The 24,931-nt window shown below is 43.5% G+C and overlaps 1 protein-coding gene across 7 annotated transcripts in view; it reads right to left on the bottom strand.

Annotated features, from left to right (window-relative positions):
• Positions 1–16,497, bottom strand: part of MAPK10 (mitogen-activated protein kinase 10) — a 187,861-nt gene extending 171,364 nt beyond the window's left edge. For 2 of the 7 annotated variants that reach the window (XM_068941435.1, XM_068941432.1), the window contains exons 1-2: positions 16,139–16,496; positions 11,296–11,416 (exon numbers count right to left, since the gene is read on the bottom strand). The gene's annotated coding sequence lies outside the window, so the exon portion shown is untranslated. Of the gene's footprint in view, positions 1–11,295; positions 11,417–16,138 lie in introns of all 7 variants that reach the window. The other 5 variants (XM_068941436.1, XM_068941433.1, XM_068941439.1 and 2 more) reach the window with 4 other exon arrangements.
• Positions 16,498–24,931: the final 8,434 nt, after the last annotated feature.

Genomic DNA, 24,931 nt, shown 5'->3' with positions numbered 1-24,931 from the left:
CATTAAAATGTACTTTTCTTTTTGCCTGCTTTACCTTTTTACATTCACAGAGTAACTAGTGTGGCCTTATTTAAGGCTACCAACCGTTCTTTAAACGTTAGCTCAGAGTTCTTGGCTGTTTATTTCGGCTACGCACGAAGCGGCGAAGGTAAATGATGGAAGTCTGCCAGAAACTGCAACAACTTATGGGCAGAGAAAAATTAACTTCAGGAGAATCTGACCGCATAGGGATAAGATCATTCATTAGTATACCGTCGTAGGTAGGGTTATGCCTTGTTTTCAAGGTGCAACCAAGAAAAGCTCTCATGCCCGCTCTATGAAACAGTGTAATTCCTTTCCTCCCTGCATTCACTTGCAAGCACTACTTCCATCCTAACAGCTTATAAAGCAAACCAATCCTCCCATACTTTTCCCCTCTCACGCAAGAGGCTGGAGTGTTAGCAGGCCAGAACAGGGAGCCACAGTTCAGTCTTGCTCAGATACCTGCTCACCCCATTCCTCGCGCTACTCCAAGGAAAGTAACTGTGCCACCACAGGGCCAACACGAGCTGCATTCTTCTTAGAACAAAGGCAATAAGGAAGAAGATCAGGAAGTCCATTTCACATGCTGCATTGATCCAGATGAACTAACTAGGGATAGCAGCCAGGTTAACACAGAGCTTTACAGAAAAAAAATTACTCCACAGTCTGCAGTATAAACGTGCTTTCAGTAATGATTCCGTATACACTCTGAATTAATAGTTTGTATCGGGGTGCTATGAGATCTTCGTAATACTCAGTATGCCCCTGCAGTTCTGCCTCGAGTCCCACACAGGCAGAAATCTGTTCACAGGACAGGACCACTATCTACACCTGACATCACTTAAAATTAGTATCTAGAAAGCAAATCAAACTTGTTCTTCATTTCAAGTACATAGAAACAAGGTCACGAAACAGGAAACGGGCAGAGAACGCATATGTAGGACGGAGAGAATCTTTAATACAAGGATACAGTTTCTATCTCGAAGAAACCGGGTTTCTTCAACATGGGAGGACACAGCAAGAGAAGCTGTTAACAATTGCTTATCTTGTTCTTCTTCCTTAAGCATTTAGCTAGTGCCACTGAAGACAGAAGCCTTTACTAGACAGACTTTCCTTTGAAGCTTGTGGCTGTTCTCATATTCTCCATCTTCTTTAAAAAGCCAAAGTCTGAACAATTCTGACTTATAAAACAAAGCCAGACTATTCAACATCTAGCAGCTCAAGAATGTCTATTTAGTAACCGTTCCTCCTCAAACTCTATGCAGGTGAGTTTGCCTTATTAGTTTCATTAGAAATTAAGAGCATGCAAGAAAGCACAATTGGCGTGTAAAGCCTGCAACCTTTGCCCTCTTCTTGCCAGTATCTTACTGTATAGCAGTTTATGTCTAAAGCCACAAGGACACTTCAGGGATTGTAGATGAGCTGCAGATGTTCAGGGAGTTTATAAAAACTCCAAATAACTTCAGCCTTTCGGCTAGTCCTCCATCACACACACCTACCTTTGTCCTTTCACTCAACTTGGCTGCCACACTAAATCCCACCACACAACAGCTAGAGAGAAGAATGACATTAACATGATAGTTTAGGTACTGCACTCGTTACCCTTATTTTATTCCTTTTGATAATTAGGAAATCACCATTGCAGGAGCTTAAAGCATCTAATTTGATATCTGCACAGCAATTAGCACACTTCTGCCCCGAGCCAACTTGATTCCACTTGAGTATAGTGAACATGACTACAATATAGCTGAGACTACCAGTACTGCAGATACTTCTCCCTGCGAGAACTAAACTCTTCACTCCCAGTCAATGCTCCCAATTATTTCTTATATAGACAACAGGAGAGGGAAGGTGCGCAGAAGGAAAGCTGATGGTATTACAGGGTATATGCAGGTTTTTGCTCCTGCTCATGGGCTCTATAGCGAAAAGGCCATTTTGCTAACAACGGAACCTCACAAAACGGGCACAGAGTCAACACGCCACACAGACAAGTCTAGGGCAGGAAGTAGGCACAAAATTTCCTCATGTGGTTACAAAATACTTCCCATCCCTTTATGCGCTATTGGTACATGCGCCATACTCATAAACAAAGATGAATTTATTGCTGTCTCCACCTCCTCCCACTGTTCTGCTGGCATCGTCATCTGGGCTTTTATGTTATCGATCTGACATTTCCATTTATTCTTGGAGCTTTGTACTCCACCCTAACTCTGAAACGATAACCTTCTGCAGGCTCTTCAAATTATTTTAAGATAATTTTGTATGGATCAGACAGGAAAAAAATACTCAATGGTTCAGATCTTCGGAGGACATTTGTATACCACCCAGCTCCCAGGCTATTTGACAGCAATATCCTTGGTTTTTTCCTCTGTAAGGCTGGGATGGGAGCCTGCAAGATAACGAACTTGCCTGCTAGGTGGAATACTGTTGTTATTTCCCTCAGCAACTCAAAACAAATACAGTGGAGGTACAAATATTTCACCTGATGTGTTCATAGCTCACACCTGGCACGAGGATACTGTTCAGAAGGCAGATACAGAGGACAGGTAGGTCCATCTCTTGAAGGGCGTTCAGAAGGTAGCAAATCTCCATTTTTCAACCAGCTCTAAAAAGGCATTTTAATACTGTCAGCCCCAAATACATAAAAATTATGTCATATGCCCCCAAAATTCTGAGGTACTACTAGGGAGTAACCTTGGCGGGAGGGTTCAGTTTAGAAGCCTCGAGGTTTTACATACTCGAGCTTCATTTTCTGCAGCCTACTCTTTATTAAAAAGAAAGCTCATAGTTTCTCACACACATATGACACTGAGCCCAGGGCCTTAAAAAACCCAAATACCGAAAGAGTTGGCAACACTGTATTTCAATATCATTTAATTAAAATACTAACCTTACAGGCTGCAGGGATCCGTAATATCAACAGACAAACTGAGGGTGGAGGACGAAGGGATATTAATCAGAACGAGTAGTAACAGCATAAAAAAGAACACTATCTGCCTTCTAAAGGGAAAGAAATCATCATGCAAGACAAAGTTTTAGTCACAAAAAAACCCTCAACGCTGAGGAGGGAAAAAAAAACAAACACCCCACACACATACATATCCAAAGGCAGGGCACTTCCCTTCCAAGGGAATTTCTGATTCAGTTTACTAAAGCAATATAGATATTAAAATATGGAGCAGAACAGAGTACAAACTGCTTTTGGAAACATGCTAAGAAAATGAGTTTTCACAAGAGAAAAAATGTTGCTCATAACACATCCCTCCTCAGTAACAGGTAAGAACTTATTCCGGATATACGGTAAGTAATATTTTAGGTATCAGTTCAAAATAAAGCAGTACCATACACAGTGAAACTAATATTTACCAGCTTTTCCAAATAAAGAACGCAGAATGGCAGAATACAGGTTTCTCAGAGAAAATCCTGTCCCGATCTACTCTGATATAGGTCTCGTGTAACTGAACTAAACTCACTAAAGCTATTTAACATTTACATCGCCTAGATGGAGTTCAGAACTTCACTGCTTAGTGTTTACGCAGAGATTAGTATTAGAGAGAGACTAATGAAATATTTTTAACAAGTGTAACTAATTGCAAGATACCAAGCCAAGACTTCCTATGGATAAAAAAAGATTGTGAAAACTTTAAGTGTTCACACATCTAAAATTACCGTATCCCAGGTAGCTTGTTCATTTCTATAGCTATTTCAAACCTAGTCTCTCTTTCACTTGGTTTCTACTGAAATGACTTACGCAGGTTGGCAAAACCCCAATCACAAATAGCACTTTTCATGTTAAATGAAATATCCTAAGTTTTTTCCATTAACTGCCCTTTATTGTGAGGAATTTTGATAAATATTTTTCTCTAACCACTACTTCTTCATGATCATTTTCAAAGTTTTTTCTATCCTGTCATATGGACAGTATATGGTACAGTACAGAAAGAGAACACTTGTCCTCTTTGATAACTAAATGCTAAGTTTTAGATCACAGAATCACAGAATCGTTTAGGTTGGAAGGGACCTCTGGAGATCATCTAGGCCAACCTCCCTGCTCAAGCAGGGTCACCTAGAGCATATTGCCCAGGATCACATCCAGACGGCTTTTGAATAGCTCCAGCGAAGGAGACTCCACTACCTCTCTGGGCAACCTGTTCCAATGCTCTGTCACCCTCACAGTGAAGAAGTTTTCCCTCAGGTTCAGATGGAACTTCCTGTGGTTCAGTTTCTGCCCACTGCCTCTTGTCCTGTTGCTGGGCACCACGGAGAAGAGGCTGGCCCCATCCTCTTGACACTCCCCCTTCAGATACTTGTACACTTTGATGAGATCCCCTCTCAATCTTCTCTTCTCCAGGCTCAACAGGCCCAGCTCTTGCAGTCTTTCTTCCTAGGAGAGGTGCTCCAGCCCTCTAATCATCTTGGTAGCCCTCCGCTGGACTCTCTCCAGGAGTGCCATGTCTCTCTTGTACTGGGGAGCCCAGAACTGGACACAGTACTCCAGGGGAGGCCTCCCCAGGGCCGAGGAGAGGGGCAGGATCACCTCCCTCCACCTGCTGGCAACACTCTGCCTAATGCAGCCCAGGAGACCATTGGCCTTCTTGGCCACAAGGGCACACTGCTGGCTCGTGGTCAACTCGTTGTCCACCAACACTCCCAGGTCCTTCTCGGCAGAGCTACTTTCCAGCAGGTCAACCCCCAGCCTGTACTGCTGCATGGGATTATTCCTGCCTAGGTGCAGGACCCTGCATTGGCCTTTGTTGACCTTCAGGAGGTCCCTCTCCGCCCAGCTCTCCAGGTCCCTCTGAAGGGCAGCACAGCCTTCTGGTGTGTTAGCCTCTCCTCCCAGTTTCGTATCATCAGCAAACTTGCTGAGGGTGCACTCTGTCCCTTCCTCCAGGTCATTGAGGAATATATTGAACAAGACTGGACCCAGGACCGACCCCTGGGGGACACCGCTAGCCACAGGCCTCCCACTTGACTCTGCGCCATTCACCACAACCCTCGGAGCTCGGCCATCCGGCCAGTTCTCAAGCCACCTCACCGTCCACTCATCTAGCCCACACTTCCTGAGCTTACCTAGGAGGATGTGATGGGAGACAGTGTCCAAAGCCTTGCGGAAGTCCAGGGAGACGACATCCACTGCTCTGCCCTCATCTACCCAGCCAGTCATTCCGTCATAGAAGGCTATCAGATTGGTCAAGCATCATTTCCCTTTGGTGAAGCCATGCTGACTACTCCTGATCACCTTCTTGTCCTCCAGATGCTTAGTGAGGACCTCCAGGAGGAGCTGTTCCATCACCTTTCCAGGCATGGAGGGGAGGCTGACAGGCCTGCAGTTTCCTGGCTCCTCCTTCTGGCCCTTTTGGAAGGCTGGGCTGACACTGGCTTTCTTCCAGTCCTCAGGCACCTCTCCTGATCTCCAGGACCTTTCCAAGGTGATGGAGAGTGGCCTAGCAATAACATCCGCCAGCTCCCTCAGCACTCGTGGGTGCATCCCATCGGGGCCCATGGATTTGTGTGATGTCAGATTTGCCCAAATGATCTCTAACCTGATCCTCCTCCACCAAGGGAGAGTCTTCCTTTCTCCAGCCTTCCTCTCTTGCCTCCAAGGTCTGGAATTCCTCAGGACTGGCCTTAGCAGTGAAGACGGAAGCAAAGGCAGCATTCAATAACTCTGCCTTCTCTGTATCCTTCGCCACCAGGGCACCCGCCCCATTCAGCGGCGGGCCCACGTTTTCCCTAGTCTTCCTTTTGCTATTGATGTATTGGAAGAAGGCCTTCTTGTTGTCCTTGACATCCCTTGCCAGATTTCATTCCAGCTGGGCCTTAGCCTTCCTCGTCGCATCCCTGCACGCTCTGACAACGTCCCTGTATTCCTCCCAAGTGGCCTGTCCCCTTTTCCACATTCTGTACACTTCCTTCTTCTGCTGGAGTTTTGCCAGGAGTTCCTTGCTCATCCATGCAGGTCTCCTGCTGAATCCGCTTTGCTGGACTTCTTCCTCAGAGGGATGCACTGCTCTTGAGCCTGGAGGAAGTGACGCTTGAATATTAACCAGCTTTCTTGGACCCCTCTTCCTTCTAGGGCCCTACCCCATGACAGTCCCCTAAGTAGGTCCCCGAAGAGGCCAAAGTCAGCTCTCCTGAAGTCCAGCGTTGCAATCCTACTCATTGCCCTGCTCCCTCCTCGGAGGATCCTCAACTCCACCATCTCACGGTCACTGCAGCCAAGGCTGCCCCCAACCTTCACCTCTCCAACTAGACCTTCTTTGTTCGTTAGCACAAGGTCTAGCATTGCACCTCTCCTCGTCGGCGTCTCCACCACCTGAGTCAAGAAATTATCCTCAGTGCTCTGCAGGAACCTCTTTGACTGTTTGTGCCTAGCTGTGCTGTCTTGCCAACAGATGTCAGGGTGGTTGAAGTCTCCCATGAGAACCAGGGCCTGTGATCGTGAGGCTACTTCCAGCTGTCGGTAGAAGGCCTCATCGATGACTTCCTCCTGGTCAGGTGGCCTGTAGTAGACCCCCACAACAGTGTCACCCATGTTACCCTGCCCTTTAAGCCTTACCCATAGGCTCTCAACTTGCTCTTCATCCACCCCGAGGCAGAGCTCCATACATTCTAGTTGCTCCCTCACATAAAGGACAACTCCACCACCTCGCCTTCCTGGCCTGTCTTGCCTAAAAAAGCACAGAGCCATCCATGACAGCATCCCAGTCATGTGAACTATCCCACCACGTCTCTGTCACTGCAACGAGATCATGGCCCTGCTACCGCACACAGAGCTCTAACTCTTCCTGCTTATTCCCCATGCTGCGCGCATTGCTATACAGGCATTTCAGAGAGCCAGTCAAGCACGCAGGCTTCCCAGGAGCGGTGCAAGAGGATCCTCCATAGCCATGTCGCATGCTGTCTCCCCTGGCTGTATGCACCCGCTGGAGGCCTCCTGACTGGAGCGGTGTTTTACCGATTCCCCTGCCACTATACCACTCCCCTTCCCCCATCTTGCCTAGTTTAAAGCCCTCCGTACCAGGCTGGCCGATCTGTTGGCAAAGACGCGCCTGCCCCGCTTGGTAAGCTGGATCCCATCGCTCCCCATCAGCTGTTGATCTTCAAAGAGGGTCCCATGGTCATAGAAACCAAAGCCCTGTTGCCAACACCAGCGGCGCAGCCAGCTGTTAACTTGGGAAAACTCGTCTACTCCTCCTCCTGTCCTTTCCCCTCACAGGCAAGATTGAGGAGAAAACGACCTGGGCTCCCAGACCCTTCACCACCATTCCCAGAGCTCTGAAGTCCCGTTTGATGGTTTCCAGTTTGCCTTTCGTGTCGTTAGCACCCACATGGAAGATCAGCAGAGGGCAGTAGTCCGACGCGTGGACCAGCCTTGGCAGTCTTTCCACGACATCTCTTATTCGAGCCCCTGGCAGGCAGCAAACCTCTCTGGGCAAGAGGTCAGGTCGGCAGAGAGGTGCCTCTGTCCCCTGCAGCAGGCAGTCACCCACAACAATCACTCGCTGCTTCTTTCGGCTGTTCCTGCACGGCACAGGGTCTGCCAGGCCAGTTGACTCCCTTGGAGCCATGCCCAGCCTCTCCTCAGCTTGGAGGGCGCTACACTTGTTCTTCAAGGGTAAGTCTTGAGGAGGAGCAAGAGCCTTTCTCCTTCTACGAGAGGTCACCAGCTTCCAGCCCTCTTCCACAGCGTTATGATGCACCTTTACAAACGGTGCTGAGCCCTCTGACAACTCCGCTGCAGTGGGGGCAGGGGACTCCCGGAGCTGAACAGTCTCCGAGAACGCCCTGCCAATCTCCCGCTCATCCTCTCGGATGCTACGCAGCCTACTAACCTCCTCCCATAACTCCTTTATCTGGTGACGCAACTGGTCAACCACAGCACACCTCACACAGGAGAGCTGACTGTCAGCCCAGGCCCCACGGAGAGGCCCCAGGCACTCCCTGCAGCCCGACACCTGCAGAGCTGCATCTGCTGTCTGAGGGTCTGTCTGGGTTGAAGCCTCAGACACAGCCGATGCAGCACCTCCCGCAGCCACTGGGGAACGTGCTCTGCGGCGTGTCACGACCATGCCCCAGGAAAGGACACACCACTGTGCAAAATGTGCAAAATGGAGAGGTGCCTTCTTTGCCTTCTGGTGCTCTTCTGCGCGAACTGCTGCGCAAACTGCTGCGTCTGTTCGCTGCCTCTGTTGGCTGCGCTCTGGGAGCTGCACTCTAGGCCTGGCTCTTATCTAGGCCTCTGCCTAGCAGTGACTCACAAGGGTGCTTGACCCACCCAATCAGGAGCCACCTGAAACAAAAGCCCCAGCTCCCTCTGACCAGGGCAGCCCAGAGAGCTCGTTAGCAGCAGCCCCACCTAGCTAGAACTTCCCAGGGGAAGTTAAGTCAAGGTCCCCTGCAGGAGTCCTTGCCCAGCTCTCCCTTCCTGCTAGCAGCAAGCACCGTCTAGTTCCTCGGGGGTCCCCAGAAAGTCTCCACAACTTCCAACAAGGCCCACAAAAGGCCCAGGCAGAGCCCAGACACTGCTGCGCAAACTGCTGCGTCTGTTCGCTGCCTCTGTTGGCTGCGCTCAGCAGATACGGTTTCTGATTTCATATAAAAGTACTGCATTTATAAAATTAGCATTTTCATAAACAGCAATCTCTGCAAAACAATTATACGTTCAGTAAACTGACTTGCATGCATAAGTGGTCATTATTAACTGCAAAAAAACCCTACAAAAATGGCATAATCACTTGCATATCAAGATCCCGCACTTCAAAATGAATTTGCTTCGTGTATACTCACAAAACTGTAGCCCTTTTTTGAACTGCAGCTTCTTTTGAGCAAGAACTTGACTTCTGAAATTTACTGAAATACGTTACACACAGAGTCGCTTGAGAAAATTTCCTCCCAAATGACATCATTTTAAGAGTCAACCTTCCTCAAGCAACTCCCTACCTACAACATCTCTTAGTTCTCTCATTAGTTCTTTTGGTTACTATCGCATACCGTTTCTCCAACTCTGCTGTCTACTTGTGCCGATTACCTCTCTGGCTATGTAAATAATTTGGGAAGAATAAAGCTGACAGAGGTGACTTCCATGAGCATGTAACTCAGGAAAAGAAAAAAATAAATAAATAAATCACCTAACAGCACCTTTGGTGTATGGTTCAAACATCACGCACCAACATCAACAGCTACAACATTAAGACAAAGGCATCTTGGTGACCTGCGGGACAAACGATCAAGTCACACTGCTTGTAGACAGCAGTACCATTGTATTCTAAAATGACCAGATCAGCATTTGGCATTGCATATACTACTAAACGCAAATTTTGTGAAAATCGGGATTATGCTCACCCAGCTTCTTTTAAAAAAACTGTTTCTACAAATAAGAGTAATTTTTAAAATGCTCATGCTCAGAGAAACTGAACTGCCATCACCATGGGGCTAATCATATTTAAGTGTTTATAATACTGTAGGGATTCCATGCAACCTCTGGTTCAATACTGTTCATCACAAATAGGTTAACAAAATCCTTGATTTGTGATATAACATTGCACAGCACTTGTGACTATCCAGTCATAAATATTTCCCTATCACCAGCTTATATACACCCTGATTAGCTCCAAACAGCCTATTATCTATGTAATGCTGAACACAGACATTTCTATGGAAAAATAAAAAAAGGAAAGGGGCTGTACGGTTTTGGGCTTCACCGTGAACTCTAAACTGAGCCAGACCATTTAAATAACAAAAGGCTCCCTTTCACATATTTTTAGAATCCACGCATCGAACCAAGACGAAGGCTGCCTCGGTAACAAGAACTGCCTAGGACAAACATCACAGACCTTAAAATCCGTAAGAAATTAAACAGTATTACTACTATGTTCTTAAGTTCTACATAAACGCCCTACTCTCACTGGATGTCCGCAAGTCAGGGATGTGAGCATCCAGAGTAGGACTACTCCTATCACAAATTACTATTCATGTCCAACACACAGTTCCTCTCTCTGGGAAACCCCTTGGTTTCAACAGCAATAAAATCTTTTGATGGACTCCTGGCACTGCTTTTTGCTCCCTTTCACTTCACTCCAAAGCAAAATCCAATTGATTTAACTGACACCTGTTCAAACTCTTTTTCAGAGGCTCTATTAAGAGTGAAGATGCCGTGCGATCAGAGCACTAATTCCATTACTGTTACAGTAGGCACCTACCACTATTACTCATCAGTCAGTACATACTATGTGTTTCAATCTCTGCCTGATCAACAAATAATGAGAGCTCTGTCTCCTACTGAAACAGCAGAAACGCATGTGTTTTAAGCACTTTGATCTGAATCTCGTTTATCTAATAGCTCCAGGAATGAGGCTTGACACTGACCACTGGTAAAAGCCAAATCACACAAGCTCTGCATGAAGTCTACAGATAAACTTGCACCTGTGGCTTCTTTTTAAAGCTAACGGCTTTCAGGTTATGCTGGTATACAGTAAAGTCACTGGAGCTAGCAAACACTTAGCTAGTGTTAGGGAAACAATGAACATAAGCTTGTTTCGAACAGAAATTTGTTCACCTTAGAGTTACAAGGCCTCAAAAAATTTGTAAGAGTATTGTAAGAGTACATGAGACCATTGAAGATAGCTGCTCCTAACCCAAAGGTAAACCAAAATAATCTAACTTGAAAGCTATCATGATCAAAATGACATTTTACATATGAAACCTTCATCAAAATTATTAGCAGAGTTAGAGATGCTTGAAGTCACAGGATCTTTTAGACATTACTTGCTTTTTGTCACTATTCTCACACTATTTTCCTGCCCAAGAATACAGAGGTTTATGCCAATAAGCCCTGTCAGGATTCCTCACTCTTTCTCAGTCATCTTACAGCCTGAGAAATAAAATTACCTTCTTTTCCCCTCCCCAAAACACAAAAGATAGAAAACCACAATTATGAACAACGGCACAAACTAGCAGTCATATCAAGTCCAGAACATTGCATACATAATTTTTTCTTAATTACTTTGCTATCGCCACACCTTCACCAAAACAATTCTCCCAGCATGTCTCATCTAATAACTGTACAACCCAGAAGTGACACGTCAAGTGTTCTTTTATAACAAGAAAGCATCATGTTCATGAGGACTAAAAAAATACTAGAACTTAGAGTTTTCAAGCTTTATACATATATATATTTATATATTTTTATATATATACGCATGCACTTTGGCACTAGGCACTATTTTATCACAAAGTATGATTTAATAAAACAATCCACTGTTGACTCACCACAGCGAGTGCTATGTCTCATCTATAGGAAATGGTTGAAAAGGGGTCAACTTCATACATGGGTTGCCATAGCTGATATTTGAATCTGGCCTGCTGCAGGTACAGGTTTCTAATACTAGCCCTAAAGACAAAACAGAGAAAAAAAAATACTTGGTTTGTAATCTTTAAAGCTAGATATACACAGAATAATTTCAGAAAACTAAGCAAACCTGAAATGTCAATAGTAGCACATCATGTAACAGAAACTAAAGATTTTATGATATCACCGTAACGCATTCAGCTGGGGACAGCATCTGTACAAGTCGTTAGCTTGCTCCCTTTCATTTAAAAAAAAAAAAAACACTAAAGATAGAAAGTAATGCAGGATTAAGTGTTGTTTCAATGGAAGACATGTCATGGCTTGCGGGGAGGAGGAGGCAGGAAATCAAGACCACAAACTTTCACTAAAACAAGTTGAGATTCATACACAGTCACTTTTCTCTAATACTTCTGGTTTTAAGTTAAAAGTTGAAGGACTTGCGATCATGTGAATTGGCAACACAAATGCTATGAATATCTTTATGAGTTTTCTGAGATACATAGAGACATAAAAGAAGATCTGTGAATTGCTGTGCTTATCATATTAGCATCCTCAAAAAAAAAAAAAAAAAAAAACCAACACCCTCCCCATGACAAAGCACATACAAACAATGAAGTGCTTGCAGTTAAGAAACTCACAGACTATCTGAAGAGATAGGGTAAACAACAAGTGTAAAGACTTGTGGTATAACAGCAAATAAAAGGAGTAAAGATAAAAACTGCACAGCCATCTCAGTAGCTGGTCTTGAAAATTGCTACTACACCTACCATTCTCCCATTACTGGCACCATTTTGGGATCCAGTCTGTGACAAAAATTCCAGGTACGCAAACTAGGCAGCTAATTTAAAATGGAAGGCAGATGCAGTCATCAGTGAAATGTCCCTAAGATTCAGGCAACGTTTTCAGACGGCCCAAAGGAGAACTGAACTGTGAAACTTGGTAGCAAGACCAGAAGATTAAAAATCTTCATGCAAAAAGAACGGTTTAATGAGAGTGGGCCCACAACACTTCACTGAAGTCAGCCAAGATCTGCACACACTCAGACTCCCTGAAGTCCCATTGAAATTAGCTGTCCCTAATTTCCCAAAGTGTCTGACTTTCTAGCATGAAAACCTCGTGAGACAGCCATTGACTTGACTGGAATCAGTATTTCCCTCTTCTGAGCTTTCTACCTTTACTGTATATTCCAAAGAAGAAGGTTGTGACAGTGCTGTAACAGGACATTCGGTAAGCCAACCACAGCGCAAAGTAACTACACAAGATTAAAACAACATGAAATTTCCCCCTCAGTGTCATCGCTGTGATGTAAGCAAGGATCTGTACTAATGCAACCATCAACCTCTTCTTTTCCCTGAAGAGGAGAAAAGCCTGAAAGTATGGAAATACAACAGCTGCTTTTAATTTTTCTACCTGTGACAGGTGCTGTGACTCTGTCCTACGCTCCAGGCATAGTCCGGGCCATCCTAAGGCACAGAGAAGCTTGTGACCTTCATATCCCTTCCCCAGGGGAAGGCTCCACTGCCATCAGTAAGCTTGTGTGAAAAATCCTTTATTAAAAATAACACTATGAAGTAAAACACAACACAACTAAATCAAAACAAACCACAACAAAAAAAGATTGAGGTTCCCTTCCTGCTCTCTTAAAGAACTAGCCACAACTGCTCCTCAGAAAACAAAGTATCACCACTCATGGAAAATGGATTGCCAAGTTATAAATTTCTGAAATCAGTGGACTGGGGACAATTAAGTTCTGTCCTGTCCTCTATACTGCTTGCAATCTATACTTGAATCTCATTATCAAAGTAGAAAAGAAAGGAAACACAATCTCAATACCCGATATTGCACACTAATGAAGTTGTACTTTGCTTTCAGTTTTAAACAAACAAGGTTTCTTGAGTACAAAAGATGTTTTGTTTCTATGAAAAATTTTCAGATGTCTGTCTCCACAGATGGTGCTGCAAGAAACTGAAGAAAAAGACCTGACAGCAAAAGCAACATTTTTGGTTTTAAACGGGTGCCTTTTCTGAGTTAATGATTCTTGCAGGTGCCCTGATTCAAAACAGGGAGCTTGCAAGAACCACAGAAAAGGGTAGCAGCGCATGAATGCAGGAAGCCAGTTTGTATTTTCATTTAGTATAGCAGTCCAATGAAGTCTCTCCTTTTCTCCCGATAACATAACAGAGCCACAACAATGCTCAACACTGCAATCACTACACTTGTGAGGCGTAATTTTAACAGGGCTATTATGAGCGCAAAATGAAACCAGAGGAATGAAAGGCTCTATGGCTACTGAGTGCTTGCCATAATAAACACATTAAAGACTTGCTTTGTTTTGAAGGCTTATCAACAAGGTGATATTTTCTGCTGTTCAGGAGTTATGCAAGTAATGGCGTAGTCTGCACTGAACTACAGTTTCAGAGACTGAAAATTTCAAAGCTGAAAATCTTTCTCTGAATTCAGTTTTTTCTGCCTGCCAAATCTTAATAAAAATATAACTTTGCGTGCAAGAACAACGCCAACATCCCACTCCTTTGGGCCTGCCTTAGCTCTCCTTTAAATTGCATGAGCTTTACAACAGACCACACACTAGGAGCGGGCCTTACAACACGCCAAATACCACAGCAGGGAAATTCTGGTAGCTCTTCCATTGTTTTTTAAAAGTCAGATCTCCCATTTGAACACCTCCGGAAGATACTTGGCCTTACAGTTATTGATCCAGTATTATTAAGTCTTTAAATAATGGCTAGAGACGTGTCAACCATTTACAGGAGAAAAAAAAATCCCCAAGGTCTGCTCATAAAAAGCCCCTTCTAGCATACATGTGTATTACTAACAATGAGAGGTGCATTTTCTATTACTGAGCAGGAAAACAGGCAGCTGAGGGCAACTAATTTTTCCACATCAAGTGATTTTTGCCCTTACCCCTTTTAGAAGCATCTCTGCAAGCCTAAAGCTCAACAAAACCATAATAACCACAGGATCCTGGCAATTTACGCATGCTCTGTAACAGCAGGACAGAGCAGCGTGTGAGAACGCAGGTTACTGAGAGTCAGGGAGTGAAAACACTGTTTAATGGTTCAGATTGTATCACCTTTGTCATTCACAGCTGTGCCCCCAGAAGAGAAAGGAATTTTGTCAAGTCAACTGAAAAAGATATTTTATGGCACGTTTTCTAGTACGAAGAGTGAGCACAGAGCAGGAACCCCAGAGATTAAAACACTTCGCTCCTTGGTAGCCCCGGTCAGGGGCTACGGAGTAATGTTCCAACACAGGGTTAAAAGGTAAGAGGTTTGGCACACTTGACAGTCCTCAAGGTAAGGTAACCAAATGTAATTTACATGCGAGCAAAGACAAACAGCCCGGTGCAATACACAAGAGGTGCGAAACACAAGACCGCTCTGCTGTATCTTAACCTTTCCCTTTTTCCAAAGCTGACTTGCATGATAAGCTCTGAGCCCTCCAGGAAGCTTATTTCAGGAAGGAAGGAAAGAAGAAAAAAAACAAAACAAAGTGAACAAGAAAAAAAAAAACCCGAACACACACAAACAATATATCAGTTTACATTTTCCTCTTAAAAACTGCCACCCACTCCGTGCCTTCCCTTCCCTTTTCAAACTTTGTATTTTCACATAACGTTGGTCTGCCTTTAAAAAGGTCTCTTGCAAAACTCGGAGTGAATGCATCAGAGAAGGAGAAGCCTGCATTGAGGATATCGTAAAGCTATGCAGCAAAAAGAATCCATGTAAACAAGCTTACAATCACTCAAGGCGTGAAGCCATGGAACATGCCCACTGTAGTTCACTGGAAGCACAGTATGCTTATTAAGCAACGCTGTCACACTTCATCATCCAAGTAAAATTTGTATTATTGCTAATAAAGCCTTTCTGCAGAAAAGAACAAAACATTTCTTCCTACAGCAATAGCTGCCAGATGATTTCCCTGCAAAGCAACATTGATTTCACTGCAGCGTCTACCAAGTGTTGAATTCTCCTTCGCAAAATAACTGCCCTGTAGCGTGCTGTAAACACTTTTCCTATAAGCTCTTGGTTGTTCCATAAAACACAGTGCTTGTTTGTTCGCTTGCACCTGGGAATTATGCAGTAGAGGGATGCCTACCTTAAGAGACCACTTTCTTATAACGGCCCCTCACAGCCCCCACATTCAGCCCATCAACATAGTTTTTCAAACAATCTCTTCCCCCCCCACCACACTTCCTTTTCTTGTTCGAATTCAGCCCCTCTGCAAAAGGCCGAGATTTCTGTCCTCTAGATCTTAAAGCTGCTGATCGTTACCCTCTCTTGTCATTCTTACAAACTCAATTTTTATATGGCTCTACACAAACTATATAACCCACATAACTTATTCATTTCTACTAAATTGCAAGCCAAGATTCCTCCTTCCTCCCCAAACCCCCAAGCAGTATTAGCAGCGATGAGGCTAGGTAAAACACTACTGTTTACATGAGCCAGCTGTTAAAGCACTATCACTCCTGTCCGTGCTGTGCCTCTGCATCGCTCTCACCACCACCAGTCACCTGAAGTGCCCAAACAGAAAAGCTCATACACACCCGAACACAAGACGACGATGGTCCTCTGGCCACAAAATATGTACTGCTGCAGCCTTCCTGCTTCAGTTAGCGGTTTACTTCATTAACCTGCCGCTCCGTCTCTCTCCCCCCTCTCATTTTTTCAAGCAGCAATCAATATTCATCACCCCACCCTGCAAAAGCAGGTTAGTCATAGAATATTAGCATCATCAACCTACCATTCCGTGCTTGCGAACTATATTCTTCTCGTCCAGCAACCTTTTCCCCAAACTGTGATTTTAGGTGGTATTTTTAAACCACATTCCAAACAGGGCCGAGGAAAAGATGGGTTATTATTAATGATGATAATAAAAATAAAAAGAGAGGCAGCTGCATTCAAGGAAAATTAATTTTTTCTTTCAAGAACTAAATAAAAGCCTGGGGGAACAGGTAAAGCAGAATGGAAAAAGGGGAGCCAAAACGTCTGATAATAACGAAATAAAAGGAAAAAAAAAAGAGAGTGGCTTGCTGAATCACGCTCTTTCACTGCCTGGAAACCATTGTGCAGCGTGATGCTGGCTGTACCATTGTGGAACCTACCAGAGGAGACAGGCAGAGAGCTTGGGGAATGGGGCTGCTATGGCAACTGAAAGGAGCACACATGACGTCAAAGCACATAGAAATCTCGGGGGGGGGGGGGCAAGGGGAGGGAGAGAAGAGAAAAGCCTAATCTGCAGCCACAGCTACAGTATCTCCTAGTGAATCAGGGGACAAAGCACAGCAAAGGGAAGCTGAATAGCCTTCTGTAGCACTTATCAGCAGTAGCAGCTCAGGCATCTGCAACATCAGGGAGCTAGTCAGTGCAGAGAGGAGGTAATAACAGGAAGAATTCATTCAGTGCAGATCTGCCCTTTTGTTTGCATTAACTGCTATATGCACATGCATAAATACCCACCCCCCCCAAAAAACACAACTATTTGAAATTAAATTTACATTTTGTTCTCAAGCAGGAAAAGCGCAGAAGGCATTTCCTTTCCTTCGCAGCTATTCAAAGCATACATGGGCAAGCAATATCCCTCTGAGGAGGGAGTCCCTTAGAAGACCAAGAGATGACTATAGATCTCCCCATTACCAGTACATTGTGCCCATTACTAAAACGTCCAAAATCCCAGGATTAACAACCTGGCACTTGCAGAGGGTCCCACAGCACCGGGGTACTATTGCATTTTGAACTGACAGAATCAGAGCTGGTGGTCACTCTTCATGCCTTCTAGCATCAAGAAGAGTTATGCAGCTACCTTGCTTTGGTTAGCAGTTTACTTACTTCATTAATCTGCCTCCTTGTCCCTTTCCTCCTCTCTTATTTTTTAAGCAGCAATCAGTATTCACCACCACACCCTGCAAAAGCAGAGTAGTCACAGAATACTAGCATTAACCACCTACCATTCCAGGCTTACGAACTGTTCTCCTCGTCCAGCAACCTTTCCTTCTGTTTATTACAAGTCACAGGATGTCTCTCCTCTTCTGATATTTACCGGCAAATAAAGTATGCCCATAAGACTATTACACTAGACTAGACTTCCAGGCATTTACATCCAAATAAGACCTGGTCAGAAATATTACACTGAAATTCCACCTTGCTGGAATACATCTCTGTTGAAGCACAAAAATATTTCACTCGGAATATATCTGTCAAATGAAGCTCCAGGGAACCCAAAGCAGCTTTCCCGCTACTGTTCTGAATATTCCACAGGCTTTTCTATGGCCACAGCCAAACACAGTCCGTATGACCCAGAACCGATGCCACAGATTTCATCTGCACCAGGCTGGGTATCTGTTGCCTTTCTGAGGTTAATCCAAGTGCCTTTAGCAGGCCATACACTGACACAGATATAACTGACCAACAACAAAAACGAACAGTGGGACCACGGGTGTAGCAAGTCACTGGCTGCATCTGGGCCCGAGCTATCCCTTTTTCCTTTAATCCTATTACATCCCTCCACTCCTTTCTTCACCAGCCTGTTTCACCTGCGTGTTCTATCAGTCTTTCTTTTGATCTTCATCATGCATCTTTTCCACATGCACATGAACCTATTAATTTCAAACAAAACACAACACACACAACACACTACTGCTCCGCTGATGTTCCTGTTTTTCACTTTACAGCTCTATACTGCAGACTAACAACCACTGCGGAAATTTCCTCCAGGTTTCACCTTACACTCAAGGAGAAGATGGCACAGCAAAGAAGCATGCAAAGGTACATTATGTGCCCAGAGAACGCCTTAGCAATGCCACCAAGGCCCTGAAAGAGGTACAGAGGGCAGCAGTGTTAAAATCTCCACAGCAGCCTGCAAGACCTACACAGCAGACATAGTCAAGCAGTCCAGACAGTTTTAGGGAGTGGAATAATTGGTCTCAGTAATCATGGCATATCTGAACACATAGGCTTCAGCAATCGGCAGTTAACTCAACCTGTATTTTTCAGGGTAGGAGGGGCAGGGAGTAAAGGGCAATTTTTAACTGACAGCTAGAAGAGTAGCAGCAGCTACCATTAGCAGAAAATACAAGTTATGGGGGGTGGGGGGGAAAAAAAAAAACAAACACACACCCATCACAGGATTGGGAAAACTAAAAAAAAAAAAAAAACCAAAACAAAAAAGCAAGTTTCCTGCTGTCATTAAGAACTTCCTCTTTTGACAGTATTAAAATTCACCAAATCCTGTGTGTAGGTTTTTGGAGTTTTTTTTGTCCCCATAACTAAGTTTTTCTTTCTCCCATATCATAACATGTCTTTCCTCTATAGGCCTCTTAGACAGTATTTTCTGCTACCATATGTCACGTTTGCACTGAAGAACTACTTCCCCTTCCAGTACAGATGATGGGTACAACACTCTGAGAAGAGTTTCATCCATTCCAGACTCTGTAGAATGACAAGAGAATACCCTGAAAAGTAACTTCTTTCGTACTTTCAGGCTTCTTTCATACTTTCAGTCTTCTTCAACAATATTCTAGGAAAACACTTAAAGTTACGCAAAATTCCAGAACGAAGCTACCTCTGTGAACAAAGCCTATGTAGTACTCTTTCTTTCTTTCTTTTTTTTTTTTTTTTGGGGGGGGGGGCTGTTTACTGTGAAAACACAAGACTGCTGCCCATTTGGAGAAATGCCACACTTCAGCAACCACAAAATATCCATATACATAAATACATATATATGTACATACAAGTTTATTACTAATTGGGGGCAACAATTTCTACTGTGGTCCACCCACATATTGTAACTGTATTACCTAAAATGTTCAGGATACATTTACAGGGAGAGCTTTCCTGGAGGAAAAACCACTGAATGTGTCAGTAGACAGAAGACGACCTTTGTAAGTGGCATTAACTGCCTACTCCTTGGTGCAGAAAAAAGGAGGAAGGGGAAACGATGTTTCTGACACGATTATGAGCCTGGGAGGGGAGGAGGAAAGGGTTAAAAAAACAACAAAAAGCTTAAGTTCTAACAGAGGTGACAGAGGCTTCAGAATGTAATTAGAGTATCTGTCTTTTGAACAACAGATCTAATGGAAAAGAGCATCTTTTCAGGGGCTGCTTTTACTGATAAAGGGATGCAGCTGCCTAGAGCAATACCAGCATTTCACTTCACCCTTGTCTGTAGCCATCACAGCTCACTTTTTGTGGTGTCTTGTTGAGATGGCTCACTGGCTGGGCCAAGATGCACAAAGATGCAATAAAATGCCGCCTGGCCTGGAATTAAGCCTCAGATTAAAACTGCAATGGCCTGACACAGTGCAGAAAACTTCAGCGAAATAATTTAAAGATGTTTTTAGGCTAGATTCCATTGGCACCCGTTTCCCAGAAGAGCTGCCCTGACCTTAACAGCCCTCCACGACAGGCAAGAGCAGAAGAGGACATGGGCTCAATATAACATAAACTGCACTGAAGTAGATGTTTACAACATGAGGATAGCTACAGAGGTCACCATAAGCCAATTAAGTTCATTTCAGTTAAGCTCTTATACTTCCTTTGTGCTTCTACAGCACTCACAAGCATCAGTCTTTCTTCATACACAGCTTTCTCTCGTCCTATTTAAACAAATTCCCAAATAAGCACATACAATTTTAGTCCAAGAGATGAGCAGTAGGCTGTATCTCTGTGACCTATTTTGATCAGACAGACTGGGAGCACTGAGGTTCGGAGAACAATTATGTCAGGGTTTGCTCACATTCAGTTCTGTATTCAAGCAAACAAAAAGAGAGCACCCATCAAACATGAAATAACAATGTTAAATTGAGATTCTGATCCACCTGCATTGCCAACTCCTTGTTTGCTGATGCTATTTATTTAAAAATAGTAATAAAATTATGAAAAATATATGTAGGTAAGTGATGTAGGTAGTGTAGGTAAGTCTCTTTAAACGAATTAAGCACTGCTTTTAACAGACAGAGAAAAGCAGCTGTGGCTTTGCGCTCACCATTAACAGATACCGTACGAATCTTCTGAAACGGTGCTACCAGGGATCCAGTAGCTACATTACCACCAGCTCCGCCAGAAGCGGAAGCACTCAGTGACCCACGGCATTAACCCACATGAAATTCGGGACTAAACTAGAATTGCTCAAGCAGTTTATGCCATTCCCACTAAAGCCTGCTGTCTCTGCTGCATAGATGGCTGAATGCTGCAGCTCTTAAATTGCCAAAGACTGCAGTCTGGCATATTGAAGTAATCTGAAATTGGCAATGGCTTAATGCACTGGGCTGCAAACCGTGGTGATTCAGGAGCTTCTACATACCCCATTCAGCTCTGCCTCATATAGTTCATACTCTTTTCACCGGCCAAACAGATCACACTCAATTAAGGCAGTTAAAATCCGAATGAGCAAGAGTCTCATTGTTTTAAGGGATAAAATGACAAAGCAATCACTGGAACAAATTCTTTCATCCAAGTCAGTACAGAAACTAGAACTAAGTGATCCCTCAAGATCACGTTCAGTCCTCATTTCCTATGGTTCCAGGCTAATGTAATGTTGCAGAGTCAAGTTTAACATAGAAGTAGTGCAATGTAGCATCTACATAAGCTGGAACTCGGACTCAGTAGGCCACGGCTACTCTCCCAAGGTACGTGCTCGCTGTACGCCAGATTCGAGAGTTCCTTTACTCCAAAGTTACTTTTCAGGCCTGAGTACTAGAAATATGAACTATTTTTGTGCAGATCTGATTTGCCTGCTTTAGAAGTCTCCAGTGTACTGGACTTCTCAACCCGTTTTAATAAAATCTAAGAACTTCAAAGTTCTTAATTTATTTTATTTAATTTCATTCCAACAAATAATTACTGAAGGCTGACCTGGACTTTATCTCAGGCAACAGAAAGAATAATTTTGGATTTCGCTCTTATCTTCATCAAAAGGCCTTTGAAGCTATTTCCTTTTCCAAAGGATCATTACCCTAAGGGCTGAGAGATGCCCTTGGAAAAGGTAAGCAAGCCGCAAATATTCTTTACCAGCCCTTCCACCCCTCGTCAAACACCTTGTTCTTTTCTCTTAACCTCAAAGTATCCTCCACTCCACTATGCAGATCAACAAATTTGAAGGAACTCAACTGAGGTGGCAAAATAAGTATGATTGGCATGACAGCAGCTTTCCCGTTAACTGCTATCAAAAAGGCCAAGTACTGTGCAAACAGGCACACCATATACATCATAGAGCATAACTATAAAAGAGCTACTGTAATTAGAGCATAACCAAAGACAACCAAAGGCGGTAACAGAGAATGGGCAAGAACAGGGCAGGGAAGGCCACGGCTGTTGGACAAATCCACTGGACTCAGTTTTTCACAAGGCAGGCTTTAACTGAAGGAGACAGCGAATAGGTATAACAGATCCACCAGAAGAATTTGTATAAGGCAGTGACTGATTAACAGTAACTGACCTGAGGAGTTATACTGATCACTTGCTTATAAATCATAAAGGCAACTGCGAAATCAGGCAATTACTCCATTATTTTGGAGAAGGTATTATTTTAGAGGTTGAAAACCTGGCTTGTATGTGGTAAGAGCAAAGAGTACCTTCTGACAAAAATGGTTCAAGTCAAACTGAGCAATTCACTACCAGCTATTTCTGAATCAAGTTCTTACGCAGCATAAAACAAATCTTGGCAGAGTTGCATTAAGCACTGAGAAACGGGCACTCACACAAGAGAAACGTGCACAAACACGCAAACACACAAACGTACAAAGTGAAAGTGTTCAAGCCTTTACGCTCATCACAATTAAGATAAACAGTCCTAATCCAAATCTCATCAATATCAATAGAAGGATGCACGTATACTTCGCTGGGCCCCGAATCAGATAAAAACAAAATTGACTAAGTGCTTCCTCCAACAAAGGGAATGAATTGAATGAGTAACTTAAAGCATGAAAGTGAGAATTAGCATCTTCTTATTGGACATGAAATAGCTATCACATCTGTAACTTCAGTTGCTGCATTTGTAGGCAAAAACCACCGTGGCAGTTATTCAACTACATAAATACCAATTAGAAGATTTTAGCACACTTCCCCCCTTCACTAGTCTGTCTACTGTCAAGGGCTATACATCCTGCCAAACTAGCAAATGAAGAGACACTAAAATGCACCAGTTTCCTTGAGCAAACTGATCAGGTGTGCTTTATTACCCTAATGACATCACATATTACTTAAGATGTAAACCATGCTATAAACTGAATGAGTACCGCAGAAGAGGAAAAAAAATAAAAATTGTTAAGTCACCATTTGAGACTAAAAACAAGTAGTTAAGATCTCAACTATAATTCAATTTTTAAAATTACCATTTCCTGTATTCAATAATTCTTCCACAGTGAATGACTGCATGCTCCACTTCCCCTGCAGAAATGCATAAGGCATATATCAAGGATTCAGTTACAAATGATTCCAGTACAATAGCGCAGTAAACAAAACTTAAACTCATTTCAGGAAACAAACAGAAATCACAAACACACACCCCAAAGAGCACGTGCCCCTTTTACAAACATGAGCGCACAATCACCATTAACAGCATTTCACGTCTTTACTCGAAAACCATAATATGCTTACAGTTGACTTGTGAAAATTTTTACACTGTCAGTTCACTCTGCTATAACCATAGAATTAAATCAGACTGTGACAGATGGTGTCCAGTCTGTCTGAAGAAATTATGTGCTGCATAAATATTGATGATTTTATTAAGTTGTGCTCCTAGTACATGTTTCAAAAGGATACAGTTTTCTATCTCGAGCTTGACTGACAGTAAAAGCCTTGCCCATGTTACCATGGCAACAGAAAGTTTCTAAGGTAAGATTTAGAAGAGCTGGGCCAAAAAACGCTCTTTGCTAAACATCTCGGTATTCAAAGTTGCTCAAATCTATGGAAACGGGAATGAAACAAACATCTAGATTTGGTCAATGACATGGACTTTAGTACCCTGTTGCCAGGTAGCTGAACCTCCTCTGCTTCTGAAATCTCCGTGTGATTCCTGCATAACTTCAACATGCTTCAATACGCTGCCATTTCTTAAGAAAGTTTTTGCTGGCTGGCTGACTGCTTGCTTAAGAGGGCTTTCTTTTCTTGTTTTTCAAATTCATTTCCTGGATAACGGTACGGACAACTCATCCATTTTGTTAAAGCTCACTAGTTAAATGTTTTGCACTTACTAAGTCCTCATTCCACATTTCCTGCACATAGGCAAGCCTCCGTTCCCGTGAGAAAACCAAAGTTCCAGCTAAGACTGGGATTATAGAATTTCAGAACTAGCAGCAGGTGATGCATTTACTTTATCACAGTCAGAGTCATCCAAATCCATGAATTTGGATCCCCCAGGTATTTCCTCCAAATATGTGATTTCAGAGGTGTCTTGGTCCAGATTTGGGAACAGAACGATCACATAATAAACAGCAATTTGGAGTGTCTTATTTCGTCTCAGGCCTGACCAAAAAGATTTGTCAACAAAAGCCTGCACCGGAACTAAGGAGACAAAGATTCATAAAGATCAAAGCTAGCATTTAGAAACCTACCGTCACCTGTCAGTTAACATGAAGTAACATAAAGTGAAGGCTCATCCGGTTCTTTGAAAAATCATTCACAGCAAAAAACAGTAGGATAGATAAGGTCATCGAGCCAGTGGGATGCATGTTCTTCAAGTAAGAGAAGAATTCCCTGCATCATACCTGCTTTCTGCATTTGATGCCTAAGGAGATATTGCTGATGCTCTGAAATGCCGAGCGAGGGCCAGAGAAGGCGCGTTACAAGCGACGCTACCTGCGGCAGTGCAGCAACTTCCTATTCTGGATACCAGTACCGAAGGGAGCGCCTCTCAGCAGCCTTCTCTCACTCCATGTCACCAGCCAGCACAGAACCAGAGAGAAGTAAGAAGCACCAGGAAGACCACGTTTCCTCTTTCTTCCGCAACTCCAGACACAACCCAGCGTCTCCGCTAGTCAGCGGTGCAGGGCAGAATAGATCCCACTGTAATTAAACGTCACTCACAGATGGAATTTTTTGAAATAAGCAGCAGATTTACGGTTGAAGATGTAAAGAAAAGACGACTCAAAGTTGTTACTTCTGTGATATACTCAGCTGTTTCTATCATGCAGCATTAGGCACATTTGGCAGAGCAACATTTTTAGCACCATATTTTCATACCGATTCTGGAGTGAAACAGCAGTTAAGTGAGGATGATGTGCAAACTTGTTTAGCTGGAGAGTTCCACTAAGGTGAAGAACATTGATGCAAATTTCAAAACCAACTGGATTTAATTTCATAATAGTCTCTATTGCCTCAGCTATTGCATCTATGTTCTCCAGCCATTTTCATTCCACTAATTCCGATTTCATTCATACTTCTAGCCTTTCCTCCCTCTTCACTGCCTCAACATACTTAACACTTCATCCTGCCATATTGCAAAGGATGTCAGAGAAACAGCTAGAAAAAAGGAGATACTCAAGAAACTGAAATCCTGCCTAAGCTAAAGAAACATAAAGATCTCAATCTGTTTATCTCG

The sequence above is a fragment of the Struthio camelus genome, chromosome 4 (genome assembly GCF_040807025.1).
Source record: "Struthio camelus isolate bStrCam1 chromosome 4, bStrCam1.hap1, whole genome shotgun sequence".
NCBI classification, from domain to species: Eukaryota; Metazoa; Chordata; class Aves; order Struthioniformes; family Struthionidae; genus Struthio; species Struthio camelus.
Note: the sequence above shows the minus strand (reverse complement) of the source record. Positions and strands in the feature narration are given on the sequence as shown.